Raw genomic sequence first — 17,539 nt, forward strand, 5'->3', positions numbered from 1 at the left:
GCTCTTTGTACTATTGAACTGTAGGAAACAGCCAAAAGCTTAGCTGCCTTTGATGAAAACTCCCCAGTATAAAGTATTTCTTTTCTTTGAACTGTTTTGCCTCTTTTAATAATGTCCAATAGGTGGCATCATCCCATGGAAAAAAAAAATTATCAATACAGCTAAATACCTATAATTAGATATTATGGAATCATGGAGTCTCATGATTACCTTCATCTCTTTTCTGCATCCCTAGGGAATCCAGCAAGTCTGTACCGCTTGCAGATGTGCAGACCTGAAGGAAGTAGGCAGAGCACATTATGCCCAATATCCAGTGCGAGCACCAGGATCTCTGGCAGTGAAAGGGGCACCTGGGGAAGAGGTGCCCCACTGCATAAAATGCAGAGACCAGTAGCATTGATCTGTCACTCCACATTCTGTACTATCCATTGATCGGCAGTGTTATTTTGCTGTCTTATGCACGTGCAATTTCACCATCACCTCTGAGCTCTTCATAAGCGATATGGTCTTTTCCTGCCTCCCTCCTCACAACTGGGAAGCAGAGCTGTATATGACTGTTGCATGTAGATGATAAGTCTATTTATGAGGCCTTTGTAGCCCAGAAGGAAAAATAAAGGTGTTCAGCATGTAGCTTGAGCCACCTTTGCATAAGAAAATCCCTGAGAAATCAGGTGTGTCACAGCAGAACAGGACTGAAGACCCGGTGAGTCCCAAAGACACCCACCACACACGTGACAAGAAAAGCAGACACCTCTGTGGAAATACATCCCTAAGCTATTCCTGGTATTCTTGTTTATTATGACTATTTAGTCAACATCCAAACTCCTTGATAAAAGCTGAGCCCCTTTGTGCTGATAAGGACTGTACAAACTGGCAGGAAGGTGTGCTGTTTGTTCTGAAAAGCTTCTAACTTTGACTAGAGCAAGCGCTGCAGAGGGTGCATCAGCAAGAACATGATTATGGGCAGGCAAAATGGGATACTCAGTAAACTGGCACAATTATGGACGCTAATATGAACTGTCACACAGGTTGCACTAAGCTTAGAGCGTCGTGGGCTCCTTGGATACCCACACAGTTAATGGCAAGAGTTAGGCACCCAAGCACCGAAGCTGAAATAAGTAAAACCGAAGCAGGTTACCATGAGGCCTTGGGGATTCACTCTTTATAACACCCTCTCATCTCTGTGCCCCAGCCATGGGGTGATGGCAGCTGCTCCTCAAGACCCTTTGCAAGCTCAGTGCCGGGTGTTCAGCAGCTGTTGGGCCTTATATGCTGCCAGCAAAGGCTGTCTCCATTTACTCTCACAAATAGTACAAAGCCATGGCACAAAAAAGGCAGGCTCGTTCTATGGGCCAGAGTCACGCTGCACTCAATAATGACCAAAACTAATATTTTCTGTACGAATATCTGGATAATCATTCTTAATCAGTTATCGCTGTGAATTTCTGACCTGTGTGTTCAGCCAGACCTGCATAATTAAATGAGCCAGATATCCTTTTCCTCTGAAGTCAACAATAAGCCAAGGTTCTAACGGTCTACAACCAGCTTCTCAGAGCAGCAGAAATTGTGCAAACTCGCAGAGTTCAACATGGAGGGAGAAAGATGTCATGAAATTTGGCATCCAATTCTCTACTAAATCACAGGGCAATAATTCAACAACTACCACAAGATGTCATTATTATATGCAGTTTGTTCCTCTTTAACAGGACATTAAATAAAAGAGGCCTCTGGCAGAACAGAAAAGTCATTTCCCTCACAGTTAAAACACCAAATAAAGTTGGATGTGTCATTTTAACTTGGTTGGGGAGCTGGGTCAAAGGCTGTCAAATAGCTTCAGTCCAAAACAACTTGGCCATGGGAATCTGTCCTTTCCAGCTGCCACATGAAGGCAGTTAAATCTGTCACCATAAAGTTGAATCCAAGTAGGCCTGAAAGAGCCCCAGCCTACTGCTTTCCCAGTGCCCGTGATGGCTTTCTCCCAGATAGTGGCGTTTTTCTTCTTTGTGACTTTGCCAGACCACCTACCTGCCAAGGGTATTTCAAACTGGTTTCCTCTGTGATGTGATATTTCTGCGGATGTGACTCAGTTAAAGCAAAAAAGCTCTTTTCTATCAGAAAAAAACCCCAAATTGTTCATGTGCATTAGGACACTGAATGCACACATCTCCCTTGCTGACGTAGGAAGACAAATACATGAATATTTATCTTTTGTTAAATGGTGTCCGGAGAAAGGCTTAGGGAGCCAGACGGAAGTCCTACCATCTTGACAGCTGCAGTTCTGTGGGTACAGGCTTCCCAGAGGTTCTTCCCTGAGGTGCTGTTTTCTGCAAAGCTAAGTAGACTCATTTGCTGCTCTTTCTGTCTGAAAGCCTCTTTCCCACTGTAATAAATGATTTATCATCCTTTCTGCAGGGTAGTAAGTTTCTCTTCTGTTTGCCTGTATTCATGTATTTTCTTCACTGACTTAACGTGTTTTCAAACCTGAGTGGTGATTTAATACTAGCACATGCTATCAGCATGACCGATCTCTCTCTCAGATGCAACCATACAGACATCACGGAGGCCTGTGTTTCCTCCTGTAGCACTGTACCTCCACGGGCCTTAGCAATGGTTGGTTATTTCCAGTTCTCATTAGCCTGAAATCAGAGTAAGGCTCCAGATCATTTTTGCTCGGTTCACTGGCCTAAGGAGCACTGTAAGCAAAGGGCAGCTTGCTGCATGAGACATCCATGTGATAGTATAATCTTGAGACAGACAGATCCAGCCATGGGAAGGTCAGCTGTGATCACAGCAGGCTGCCCACAACACTGTCAGTGGGAACAGAAGCATAAAGCTTCACTCTTTTCCAAGCGAGTCAAGCCACAGTATTATCAAATACAAGGAGAGCATTTCACATCATTTCCTTTCAGAAGCAGAGAGAGAGATGAATGCAGTTTCTGCTGAGAGCAACAGTTCTGCTAGCTACCATGCCTTTTTCTTTCCCAAATTTTTCTGGTCTGGTTGCATTTCTTCAGCATTCCCACAGCATGAATGTCTCTTGAATAGATGCAGTTTCCATCAGGATTTTCTTCACTGTGTTTGTCAAAGAATAGACCAGCAAGAGTGTGGCTAGAACAATTCCCAGGGGGTTTCCTGAAGCAAATTTACCCTTTTTTTTTTTTTTTTTACATTTTTGTCTGGGAGCTATGGTCAACATCCAGCATCTGCTGAAATTTGCAGAAGACTCCAAAGACCCAGTGTCAGTGGGCAGTAGCTCCCTTCACCTGTCCATGTCCTTCCATCCTCCTGCAGAGTGCCCTCCCCAACTCATTTCACTTGCTTGTCATCTTCTCTGTACTCATAGCTTTGCAAAAAACTCTTTATTGCCAAAACATAAAATATCCCATTATTCCTCCTTTTGTGTGAAGAATATTTTTAAATTGTAAGTTCCTTGATAGAGAAAACACCTCAATTCATAATGGTAATTTCGTTTAGAAGGGCAATTGCTTGCAGCATATGTGCCATGGAGAGAGAAGCAGGAATGGGCAAAGAGCCCGTGGAAGGACAAACATGGAGCTCTAGTTTGGTCAGACCCGTGACTGTGATAGAGACGTGCTGTGTGAATATAATGAGTGCTCCATGGGCCAGGACACCTTCTAAAGCATCCAGAGCAACCGTATTGACTTCAAAGCTGGGGGAAAGTGTGGTACAACAGGAAACTGGATGAAGTCTATGTTTAGCATGTCAAAGAGGAGCTTAAAATATGATGCAATTACAGTATTATCAGCTTGTCCAAAAGTGGAAAAAAATGTTGAATGTCAAAACAAATCTAATTTGTGTCTAATCATTAGGGACAGATTTAAGGAAATGGTTTACTTTGAAGGAAAGTGTGTGCATATACACGCATTATTTGCGATGACCAAACGGTCTATGGTTTTGTTACATGCTGTACCAAGATCCTTTAAATCTCCTTTTCAGAAGAGCTGGTACCATCTGAACTGCCCTCCAGCAAAGTACTTCTCTGAGTGTCATTAAATAATGATTTTCTTTAAGCCCACGCAAACACTTGGCTTTTTCCATCTAGTTTATCAATTATGAGTGTTCACAAAGTCCAGAACTGAGGACTGGCTGTATTTCACTAGTCTGATGGAGGAGCCAGAAAAAACATGTCTCCTGGGGAATATTCCCAGTTGTAAATTTTTTTTTGACACATATAGGGTGGAATTGGGTTTCTGTGCTTGTTTTGATCTCTTTACAAATTCTTATTACAAGAATGTCTCCCAGCTCCATAGAAACTACATATCCTGTTCCAGGCCAAAGCTGTGGATAAATCTCACAGCCAGAAGTGCGGGGCAGCGGGAGCACAATTTTCACAAAGTATTTCTGTAGGAAAACTACTTTTACCACCTGAGGACGGGTACTACCACCCGATTTTGACAAGACCATAAAAAGGAAGAAACACACAAGTGTCTAAGACACCGAGCAAGCGGCGGCCCAGTTCTTCACTGAACACATGACTATTTGCATGGTTGAGCTATGCTCTAGGGCAGATGAAAACCATATATTTTTTTCACAGCAACCAGTCGCAGCGAGCATTGTTCATCCAAAGCACAGCCCATTGGCACGGGGCCAGTCAGAGCCACTCTTTGGTCTCACTGGTGGGCTCTGTTCCAGGGTGGCCCCACAGCAGTCACCAGATGATACTTTGGAGGTGGTGCAGTGCTGTCCCGCTGTGCTCTACCTGGGCAGGAGAAATCCACTCTTAGCCTGCAAAGTCCATCGTGGTTATAGTGAGAACACGTGTTCAGGGAATTTCCCTCTATGTTTTTGGCTCGCTTTTTGTTTTACGTTTCATTTGGGTTTTTTGATGGGGAGGGAGAATTAAAGAAAATTTTACCTTTCTATCTACCAGGACGCCTGTTTTGACAAGCAAGGAAATGGGCACAGCATTACTTAGCCATGTTATGGTTTCTCCTCCTCAATGTCCATTTTTCTGCTGTCTCCTCGTTATACTTCAGCTGTGAGGCCAGTTCTACAGCAAAAGTTGGAGCATTTGCAGTTTTATTTCTGTTGCCAGGCTCCCTGTTCATTATGGGAGGATTCCATATGCGACCAGAAGATGATTTTCCTCTGTGTTAAGAAATAGTCCTGGCACTAAACTGTTTGAGTCATCTTTCTGTTTGCATGACTTCTCCCATAATAATATTATCCAAAACTTGATTCACCAGCTAATCTCACAAGACAGGATTTTAGATGTTTTAAAAAAATAAAATAAAAATCTTGGGGTTTTTTTTTTCATTTTGACCTAAGAAAGCTCAGAGTTGAAAAAGTCATGCTGTATTTTGCTTCAATTAAGGTTAGAGTGCAAAAAACTTCTACAGAAAGGTACATGCCTTAGATGTTCAATTTGAAACATGATAGATTATAGTTTATTTTATTTGGGGGGAACACGGTAACATCGTCAGTAGTGAGGTGTGTCTTACCACTTCTCATGGTACCTCTGAATTGCCAGGATGAGTCTCTCATATGTATTTAAATTCCCATTCAGGGATGCAACAGTAGGTCAAGAAAAGCAATTAAAAGTCCCCATACAGATTCAGTCATGGATGTTCCTACATCGTAAGAGTTGAAATTATTCAAGACATCATCTAGTCAAATGCTGTTCTTCAAGACAGAATTAACTATATCTGTGCTAGTCCTTAAATATGACATCTTCTTGATTACAGGTTCAATGTTAAATTGTAATTAACATACTGGAACAGGCAGACATGGCTGTTATTCTAGAAATTTACTATTTTTCATCACGTTTTTGTAGATTCATGGTGGAGAGAAAAGGAGAGTTTACTCTAATGCCTGAGAGGTGAAACCACAGACCAGGGTCCCACCATCCAGAGTGGTGTACAAACCTCTCACAAATATATCTCCAAAACCTTACAATTTAAATAGAAGACAAGAAATAATACACTATGAACAAATTAATATGTCAGTACTGGATAGCAGTATGTGCAACAATCTCAATGTTCCAACTGCCATTTTTAGCCATATTTTTTACAAACATGGTGTCAGGGGAGTTTAAGAGTGAGATGTAAAAGAAGCTAATGGAAAACTTATCTGGAAATTTGCTGAGAGCTTCACAATTTGGAAAGGAAGTGTATGAGAAAATAGGTAGCCAGCATTTGTCATCAAGGATGGCATCGTGGAGGCTGGAGTAAATATCCTATCTGTGAATGAAAGATTTCAAAATTAGGACTAGGCTATGATGAGTCTTGAGAGTAAAGGCCAAGAACTTACACTTGATCTATTATAGAAGACAGTGGAAAGACACAGAAAACAAGGGACATACCAAGGTAGGAGAAAGAGCAAATAATCTCTTGTATTTGGCATGGAAATGGTAAGGGCAGAGGTGCATTTGCCAAGGACAAGAAAAGGAAATAATGGGTACATGCTTTTATGAGCAAGTTTTACTGTATGAGAGAAAGGAAAGTCAATAGATTTTGCAGAAAACTCAAAGGAGTTTTAAAATTTAGAGGGAACTTGGACAAAAGGACCAGACTGACTGACAGTAAGTTTTCATCCACAGTGGAAGTCTCTCCTTAAACCACTACTTTAAGTAATACATCTGTTGCAGTTTTTGTTCAGTTGTTTTTTGCTTCTGTATGTATCTAGGCAACACCTGGAATAATATTATTTCCAAACAACTTCTAAAATCCAGTGGTTCATTGCAACATGTTGCAACATTTTCATTTTAAAGGTACAGATTTCATACACATACACAGACGCACACTTATTTACAAAACCCAATCCCTGCATGTGTGTTCAGATGCAAAAATAAAAAACTTTTAATCAGGCTTAGTCAAATAGTTTTCCCTCTGGTTGTTAATTCTTTGTGTCAGAATTCAGCCAGAAATTAATGTGTAAAGCTAGGGGGGTGTGTATGTTTTTTTAACAGGGAGTCATAACATTACCGCAGTAATCAACTCCGTACGAAAGCATTATGAATGGCAAAGAGATAACAAGGGACTATTTGTGATATGGTATATTAATTAGAATTATAATGAAGGTTAATAAGATCATTATCTCAAGAGTTACACTGTAAAATGTGGGAGAGGGAATTTCCTTATTACATTCAAGAATTGCAGCAGAACTGAGAGCATATTTTATATTTTCAGTTTATTTTTAAAAAATGGATAAACTCATTTGTCTAATGAAGTTGCAGTTATATTTTTGAGTAATAAAGCAATGCAGGGGAATTACTGTTACTTTAACAAATGCATCCTACAGAAGTTATTATCATCTTAATTACCTCAAGATGTTTAAAGCTATTTCCTTTTAATTAAAAATCAGAGAACCTAATAGCAGTGGTATGCCTAAATAGCCCAGGGAAATCATTTGTTGATCTGTGGTTGCTATGAGAATATTCAGAACTATAGATTGTCTGTGGATTAACATACAGCTATGTAAACTATAAATGCTTTGAAAAGCTTGAAGGTTTAATGCAAACTACATTTCGGTGCATACACCCTCTCTAATTACTTAAACAATATGTTTTAAATTATTACATTCTATTATTTCCACACTTCAAAGGCAAACTCTGTCTAAAGCCCTTCCTTATGAATTTCCCTACACAGAGTACGTATAGAAACTGCCACATCTCACGCAGGTTACCGTGCGTGTGTGTTGCAAAGCAAGCAAGTCAATGTTTAATCCACACCAAAAAGCCCCACCACTGAATATAGTAAACAGTGGTCCCTGAGCTAAAGATTTCCAATTTATGAGGGCTCCAGGGACTGTAAGAAGTGAGCAGCCCCCGGCATGTAAGAAGCTGCCTCTGCAGCACCAGGGGTGTGCGCTGGCCACCCGCGCCCGCGGGAGCCTGGGTGCGGAAGACCCAGGACAACAGCTCCATAAAACCAGTACTTTGTTACCCCCTAACTGAGCCATAGTGTACAGACAGGCCATGTTCACGCACCACCGGCTCTCTGATACGGCTGGCCTAACCGTTTGGGAAGTCTTTTCATTCTTTGTCCTCAAACTTCATGAAGCATGTGATTGACGGGGTGTAAAACAGATTAAATCTGGCAGAGATCACTGGTATGGGTTAAACCCGAGCAGCAATGCTGTGCATTTTGGAAGAGTCACAAGGGGGATACTAAGAAGACAAGGTGTTGTTTTCCTTGCTGCAGCAAGCACAAAGCACAAGGCATGGCCTGAACCCAGTGCCCCTGGCCATGTGGTCTGACAGCATCTGCCCATCCCCAGAGGTCCAGACAAGAAGAGCATGTGCGGAGGCTTGGCCTGAAACATCTGCACATGACTCCATAAACACAGCTTACCATATGTTACCAAATTACTGAAGCAGCCTGTGACTCAAGAGGAGGACTTCTGGTAAAAGCAGAGGAAGAATGTATGTGAAAAACCTTTTTATTTATGCTACAGTGTAACCAGAAGTGAATTTATAATTGCATTAAATTGGTTATGCAGCAATGTAACAGCTGACACAGCTGTTTTCTCCTCCCTCTTGTCAAATTCCATTTTATTTATGGCTATTTTGACATCTTTATTATTTTGATGAAATACATTTTACCATATTGCTTTACTGCCTTCTCTGATTTGCCTCATGATTTAAAGATACTGTGGAATGATTAAAGTCCCAACTGTGACCAAACTGGAGTATATACGGTTACAGTATGCCATCTATCCCCCTGCCAGAGGGACAATTTACATTGGCACAGGCTTGGCATTGGTAGCACTCCTGCTCATGTCCTCTAAAGTCAGTGGATATGAGGTGGCCCATGCTCTTCTTAACTACCTGGCATGTTAGCATTAATCTGTCTGTAGCTTAACTTTTTGCTGGGAACTGTGTTTGATATAGTTCCCCCAAAGAGGAGAGAACAGTAGCATCATCCTGTACACATTAGTAAATAATAAAAGGCAATGTATGAAGAAGCTATTGCCATTTTTCTTTCTACTTCCACCCACTGTGAGTAGCTAACCAGGGAAGGACCGCCTAAATGTGTCTCTGCAAGCACTGAGCAACTCTTATCATATTACAGATATTCCTCATATAGGAGCTCTACAGGCACATTGAGCTGAAATTATGTACTCGTGTTTGAAAATCTAAGCACTCGCAAGTTAGACATCTGTACGGAATGGCAATGGAATCATAACCATCACAAGAGGGTTTCCTCAGCATCTTAAAGAAGCTGATGACTTGGGCTAAGAGTATATAAATTGATATTTTCTATGGGAAGACTTTTTTTATCCAAGATAAAGGTCAAGCACATCTGGAAGACATAATAGCCGCGTCCTATAGAGACTACATCAACTATCTCGCTGCCAAAATCTACTATAAACAGGCACAAAGGGCCAATCTGCTGATTTTCCTAGCTGTCGCTGGTTTATTTAAGAGGCTAAGTCAGTTTTCAGTTTTTGTTCTGTTAAGAAAAAAATGAAATCTATTGTGTAAGCTCCGTGCCAAATTACCATTGTTCTATGCTACATTTCCTTGAGTTTTGAAAAGCTCATTTTCTGTTGTCCTATTTATCTCCTTGGACTGTATATAATTATTAAATGGTCCCTAAAATCTTCTAGCCATTTCACAGAACAAGACAAACATATTTCCTTGAAATAGTTATAGCAAGAAATCTGCTTTAAATGGGACAACCGTTTGCTGTCTCAAGCTATACTATCCAAACCACCTTTTAAACATGCCAATATTCATTCTGACTTTATTTTTGAAGTGCTAAACTACCTCACTGTAATAACATTACTCAAAACTGCATGGCACAACTATGGGTGATAAAGGTATCATATCCAAGAACACAAAAATAAGTTGTATATGTTATGAACAGGAGAGGTGCAGGACTGGCTGATAGGAGGCACCCTGCAGACAGATGCATCCAAACCCCTGCTCCTCTCTGCAGCTACAGAGCCTGTTTCAGGACAGCACATGACACCCAGGAGGCTGTGGAGCCCACAGCCCTCCTTTATGGGTAAGGTTTAGTCTTTAGAACAATGCTGCCAGCAAGGAGGTGGCACTGTCCTTTTAAGTACCAACTCAGGGAAGGGAAGGACCATATCCAGCTCCCTCTTTAGTTTGAGATGTCTGAAATGCACTTTGCTGGGAAGTGTCTTTACTATTTCCTTCTGAATGGTTTTGGAGCCCCTCCTGTTGAGATGAGGCCCACATGCATCCCAAGCTGACAGAAGCAGAGCTACAGCTCAACAGTAGAAGGTTAGACTTGGTCCATGGGTCCCAGCTCCTTCCTTAAAGCACACATTTCTTGATTTGCTCATCTCAAGCCAAGCAGGAGACGTGGTCAACAGCATAATGGCATCACATCTTCAGTGAGGCAGCACTTGTGACGAGGGTCTCTAACAGCTATGTCAATGCAAAGAGCTATCAGTTTATAACCACCAGGCTGGATATTTGTTGCGTTTAAAAGAAAATTTAGAACAGCCTCACTCTGATACTGGTTTGTGTATTTCATTAATCACCTTTAAAGTAATAAATTGCTTGACAGCTTAAAAATTAGCAAAGGAGTATTAAATGCAGAAAAGCATTAAAATGGATGGACTTGTAGCAGCTGGTTCAAATGGACAAAAGGGAGGTTAAGGACAGCACGGTGAAGGTGAGGACAGAAACTGGCTGTGTATAGTATAATTTTAAAAATCTTTTTCTATTCTTATTCTTGATTCTTATTCTTTTTACAGACTAGGAAGAGTTAAACATTTGTGAAGATAATGATTCAGCTCTTTACTTGCACAGAACCTCTGTAGATCACCAGAGGTGGAGGACTACTAAGTGCCTGCCTTATGAGGTGATTCATGAAGGGTGATTTGTTTTCCTGGGAACCCTGTGCTATTAGAGATTGTAGGGTCTGGACTCAGTTCCAGGAGAAAGGGGAAGACAACATCAGCATGCTATGGGAGAGGCTCTGATGAATCAGCACATCTGAGACAACAGCAAACCCAGACCATAACCAGTATGTTGACTGGGGCCCGTTTAAGCAGCAGGTGCATGTTAGCATCTACCAGGAATATTCAGAAATGCAGGCCCTAGGGTGTTTCACTGGGTACAACCCCAGCTCCAAAAAAACTATCGAAACCACCAATTCTGTGAAACAAAAAAGCAGGTCTTCCTCAAATACAAGTCAGGCAGGGTGGGAGGAGAACTTGGGCTCAGTCCGCAAGATGGACATTGGCCAAAGGGCCCTGAACACACTAGGGTGTGGAGGGACACCCCAGAGATTGACTCAGATTTTTACTCTGTGGGTGGTGCCCAAGTGAGGAGATCACTTACAGTCTGTGATACTTCATCAAGCTATGAGCTGAGCAACCCTCCATCTAAACCTACATTTAGCACAGAGGTTTGATGTCTGAACCAGCCTCTCCTGGCCTTAGATATTGACCAAACGGTGCAGCTGAATAGAAACAGGCACTTAGAGGGTACAGTTTATAACAGCTGTTTCAGAGGTCTACAGTGAGGTGAGATGAGCAGTATTCTATGCTGTGCATGAGGAGCTCTACGACACTAACAAAGGTACTTATTTCCAGACTGGAATGGGGAGATAATTGGACTGTTATGGGAGAGACCTGTAAGCCTACAACCACATGTTCCCAGATCACCTGCACTTGCCCCCAGCTAGTTCCAGTGAGATCCAGAAACAAGCCTGTGAATACCCACCTGCAGCCTCTGCCCATTTCATCTGTCACGGGGGGAAGGAGGAGTATATCCCACTGATGGAGTGATGGTTCCTTCGCTCCTGAAGAGCTGCTACTGAGCAAAAATATGAACTTGGGCCAGAGAGGAAGGAAGAAGATGAAAGCAATAGCAACATTTCAGATTAGTTAATTTTTTGTGTCTCAAGGAATGAAACTTAACACGACAGCTAGGATTGTTTGGGTGGGGCATTTATTTACTGAAGTCTTACATTGGGTATTAATTGGATCAGTTAAACTGCAAGTTCTGTAGGAAACAACCTGTTTATCCAGTGGCTAACACAAGAGGGTTGAATCAATAACATTTTTCCTTAAGTGGTGTTATAGATAAAGTAAAAGAGCACAAGAACCCAGCCTGTACCTGCCAGTGAAAGGTACCTCTGCAGACCCCAAGGTTAAACCTCTGCAGATAAATTAAGCATGTTCAGAAAGGCTGTCAGGGACTCAAGCCAGCTGGCACAGAGCAAGCCCTGTCTGCTGGCGAGCTCACCTCTCCTCCGAGACAGGGCAGCTGCATGCGGCCACCACCCCTGGGGAACAGCCCCGGGAACTGCTGGGGAGAGCTGGCTGTCCCTGGCCACCCCAGCCCAGCCCTGCTCCAGGAGCTCAACGCCACAAACAGCCACCTCAGCTCCAATGGCCAGAAGCAGTGCCTGGCATTGACTAATTATTTGTAGGGATGTAAGCGATAGGTGAAAATAAGCATTTAGGAAGAAATAAAAATAAAAATAAAAATAAAAATAAAAATAAAAATAAAAATAAAAATAAAAATAAAAATAAAAATAAAAATAAAAATAAAAATAAAAATAAAAATAAAAAATAAAAATAAAAATAAAAATAAAAATAAAAATAAAAATAAAAATAAAAATCATGCTTTCACTTAGATTACAAGAAAAAGATTTAAGCAGGAATGTTCAAAAACGAGCAAACCATAGCATGTTGGCTTATTATTTGAAAGCAATGAAAAGTAAGAAAAATTTCTAATCTATAAAAACACTCTTAAATTCACTGGGATCATCAGAGATGGCAGAAGGTAAAGAGGATTGTCTTTAATAGTGTGCAAACGTGCCTCAGTTTCAGAGCTGGAAAAATATCCAGTACTCCAGATGGAGAGCAAATTGAAAAACATTCTTTGTTTATATTTATTTATTTAATCTCACGGTGTTCTTGGTTGCCCAGAGGAGCTACTGAGCGTAGTTTCTACCGTGCTGGTGGTTAGAGTTAGGTTACACACGCTTTTGGAAATTCAGCTGTCTGCCACTAATGAATTGTTCAGCTTAGCTTGGGGGAATGACACAATTAGCAAAAGTAGGCCAAATCCGTCCCAGGTGAAACTCTACTGATGTCAATGATTTTATTCCTGATGATGTGCTTATTCCAGTGTGTGTAGCGACAATATGTAGAAAGAGTCATCTTGCAAAAGGACTTATATGGATTTCATTTGTCTTTTCTGATACTAATCCTGCAGTAGACCGAATGAAATGTACAATTGCAACACTTGCATGGACAGCAACAGTACATTTCTGTGGACCAACTCACAGGTTCCGTCCATTAATAATGTTTTTATATTTTTAACAGTGTCCTTTACAATTTTACCCACAGGCATATAAAACAATGGTTGTTCCATTCCCTGACTTCATGCTAATTTTCTGAATTTGCAAGAGCAAAAAAAAAAAATTAAATCTGAAGGTCTCTGTTATCCCTGGCTGTTTTAGGACTGGATTTGCTTCACAGGACCCCACAGTTAAGGCATGGCAGGCATAAAGAAGGGTGAATTTTGCCTTCACTTCCCTCCTGAACGGAGTACTGTGTAAAACAAAGCAATAGGCTTTCCCTGCCCAAAAGACCATTAACATCCCTTCCATCAATTCTTTAAAGATACATTGTATTGCAGTGAAGCTACCAGGGCTCCGTGGCTGGTGCCCTACTAGACAAGAAAGGGAATACAGATCCAAACTGAAAGCACAAACCCGCCTTTTCACCCAAGTCATGCAAGAAGTCTGTGTCAGAGCTCCCAAACCATTATGATTCAGGGTTACACAATTATTTTCTCCAGACTTTTCTGGAAAATTGTATCACTGTCCCCCTGGTAGCAAGCAAAGCCTTGATACAGGTGTCCCGGGCCAGAAAGACTCTCCAAGCTGCGTGGAACATTCGCCTGCATTAGCATGGGACGCATCAACATCTGAGACTGTGACAAAATCCAAGCAAATTGTGTTCCTGGTCAAGATTTTGTCCAGAAACCACCAGCCCTGCTTTGGTGTCTTAAATAAAGAGCCATCCTTCCTCTTACTGTTTTCTAAGCAATGACAGTAATGGGGGCAAATTTATGACTAGCAGGGTAATCCACTTGATACTAATCCAAAGAGTACAACCTATGGTCCTCAGGTTTTTTACCCCTGAAAAAAACCAGTGCTTTTTAAATGGATCTGCTTAAGTGTGACCTCTTAAATTATCTCTGCTAGTGGGTTGTAGCAACAGTTCCCCAGCTGTGCTGTTATTCATCAGTAACCATAGAAATTAAAGTGCTGCCAAGTATGTGCTCTTTGTTTTTTCGAAGGGCTGAAAGATGATGCAGTGATGTCTTTGCCCCTCCTGACTTAATTCTGAACTCACCCACTGGCAGACCTGACGGAGAGGTGAAGACGAAACTTGCTGTCATTGGAAAGCTCCGGCACCAGCAAACTCAGTCAACGTCACCTCTGCAACTGGGCTGCTGCTGCGTTTTCCAAAAGCCTGTAGCTAGAAATAGGATGTGGTGGAAAGCCATATCCTGTTTTTCAATAATTGCAGTCCTTAATGAAAAACGTTTTTTTTTTTGTTTGTGTATTTCTGTTGAGATTGAGCTGAAGCCGTGCGGGTATTTTTAGCCAAATGATTTGTTTTGGAAAGAAAAAAGTTGTTTAAAATCTCTCCTAAAGGGATGCCTTTGAGTTAATTATTGGCCTGCATTGATCTTTGAGTTTCTGTGGGTAATTCTGTTATTAGGATAGGATTCTTTGACTCTGAACTAGCATCTGGGCTTTTTCAGTAGTCAGCGCTTTTTCAGCACACTTCCAGTGGGCAGCACTAATCCTGTGTTAAGACGGGATGAATCCTCTTTCTCCCCAGTCATACAGGGAGACAATTAGCTGAGACCAGACTCCTAACTTTTAGACTGCTACAGTTAGGTGAGAGAACTACTCACGGTGGCTTACTGCCTATTTACTGGGCAATTTAAGGACCAAGAAACCTTGGTATTTTGCTTTGTGTTCCACTGGTTGCTTTTCCGCCACACACTGTATTGCTCAGTAACAGCCAGTTATCCATGGGCAACGCCTCACCCACTGGGCTTTTGCTTTTTGTTGGGTATGCAGCATCTGTCCTACAGAGACTCCTTCCCATTTTCCCAGGAGAACGTGGAGAACATCTACAACGTGGGGAAGGGTTATGCCGAGATTTCTGCAAGAGTTTTTCAAGAGGAAAATCACACAGGAGGACTTTCTTGCTTGGTGTGGCAGTGAAAAACAGTACACACCAGACTCGGGTGTCTCTGAACACTTCTGGCTTGGGACGGGCATGGGACAAAGCAATTTGTGTATCTCTTCAACCATAGTGAAACTAACACCACCTTGTTCATCAAAGTTAAACAAAAAGAACAGATTTGGCAAAAATGTATATTTGCCCCCTGTCACTCTTTGAGGGTTCGCTAATGCCCAGTTTGACATCTTCTTCACAGGAACTTTCTCTAGGGTAGAAAAACCTGATTTTAAGTTTTGACTTGTAATTATCAGATATTCCATGTTGATGTGTACCAAAAATGTTGGATCACTGAAATGCTTGGAGTCTGGGGAAAAAAAAGCAATTCATATTGGTTCAAATAAGGAAATCAGTACAAACGCCATAAAGACAAAACTGCCAACTCCAGATTCCAAATGAATTAAAAGGTCTATATTTAGCTCCTACTATTTCTGTTTCAATTATAAAACATTTCTTGTTAAATACACACCATCATCTCAAATGCTCCACTCGACACAGTTGCTTGGAGCCCCATAATTCATCTCTATTTTTAGTTTGCTCACAGATAAGGGAATGGCAAAAGACAGCAAGTAAGTGATTCAGGCTGGCGTTTTTACAGGACCTTCACAGTTGCTGCTCTAGGAATTGCTCTGGAAGCAATTCAAACCTGACCCAACTCCCGCCAATTTCTCTTACAAAGGTAAGTGTCAGATCTTAAGCAATCCTCTCCCGCCTTTTGGGAAGGATAGGAGAAAAAGGTGCATGAATCCTTCGTAGAGCAGAAGCAGCAGATCTGCTCCGTAGGCACCTGACATTAAAGGCTGCTTTGTGGCCATGAAGGGGAGAGTGAAGACGGTCACACCTTGAAAGAGAGAGAAGTTTAATTTAAATGCCAGGCCTGGACAATTCAAGGGGTATTAGTCTGTTTGAATCTTTTACCCGAACTATTTGGATTTTCACGAAAGATTTGCAATTCCCTAATTGCACGTTAGAAACAAGAGTGTTTCCATCTTCTAATAAACCCAAACTTCTTTCCAGAATCCCTTCAAAATGCTCAGCATATGTTGCATGTGGCCTGCAGTCTGCCACAGAGGATTTCAAATTTACCTGCAGCATGGACTCAGGAAGTGAAACAGGGAGGGGAAACACAGAAATAAGATTCAGTCCCACTTGTGGTAAATAGCAGTGGGCTGAAAACCAGGGTTTTTAATTTTATTTTATTGCTATAAGTAGAAAAATCAATTTTTTAGCAGATTATACAGAGAGAAATCAAACTGATGGAAAATCTGGATGGACGGTGGAGATGTGGGCCAGGCTGTCAGCTTTCACTCAAGCTCATGCCAAGGTGTGAAGGTGTTCAGGTGTCAGAAATCCCACTCAACACCATTAGGGGAATGTCTTCACTTTACCACTGTGTCGCGTGCTCTGTGCTTTTCCAAGCTCAAAGGAAGTTAGACTCATCAAACTTGAACTTAGCCAGCATCAATTTGGCTGAACTAGATTTGGCTTCGTTGCCTGGCACAATTAGATGGGCTCTTATAGGATGAAATTAGGAAAAAGGAAAATTTAAACTGGAATACAATTTCTACCACCAAAAAGAAGTGGGATGTGAAGCAGTTCCCTAAGGAAAAAGGCTGATTCTTGCGTCCAAAGTCTTTCAAAGCTGGACCACACAAAGCCCTAAGTATTTCAACCAGGAGCAATCATCCACTGGTGGGAAGATGGAAGAGATGAGGTAATATAAGATAGATATCAAACCCCTCTGTGAGGTACAAGGAGGGAGGTATATATCCCCAGTACTGAGAAAAAGGCAGGCAGAGAGGTTAAAGGCTAGCTACAAAATGTCAGCTATAATTGACTAATAATCTAAGTTCATAAGTGTGATGTGGAAAACTCTCATTCAGCTGCTATTGATCCTGGAACAGCTGTTTTACTGGTAGTTAACTTTTCTCTGTAAAGTCTCCCACGTGCACATCCATGCTTGCCTCACCACAATGGCCTAAAGGCAAAGCCGAGCCAGGAGCCCTCTTAGGCCGTGGAAATAGTTAGAAAGTCTCAAACAAATAAAAAAAAGGAAGTTCAGCCCACTTTTCTCATTTCCTAGCCCAATTTGTAGTCATTAGGATATGACCTGAAAGGTTAGTGTTGGCTTAACCTCCTCTGCCTCCAACTATTCTTTAAAAGTCATCTCTGAGCTGAGTGTTTAAAAAAGTGAGTGTCTGTGCTCAGGACAAAAGTCCGGTTGATGCATCCTAACGGGATGGCAACATGGTGGTCGCGTGTGAGGGCTCCGGTGCTCAGCCGTTCCCAGTGCCTGGCTGCAGCATTGGCCACATTTCAC

This window comes from Phalacrocorax carbo, chromosome 4, assembly GCF_963921805.1.
Source record: "Phalacrocorax carbo chromosome 4, bPhaCar2.1, whole genome shotgun sequence".
Taxonomy (NCBI): domain Eukaryota; kingdom Metazoa; phylum Chordata; class Aves; order Suliformes; family Phalacrocoracidae; genus Phalacrocorax; species Phalacrocorax carbo.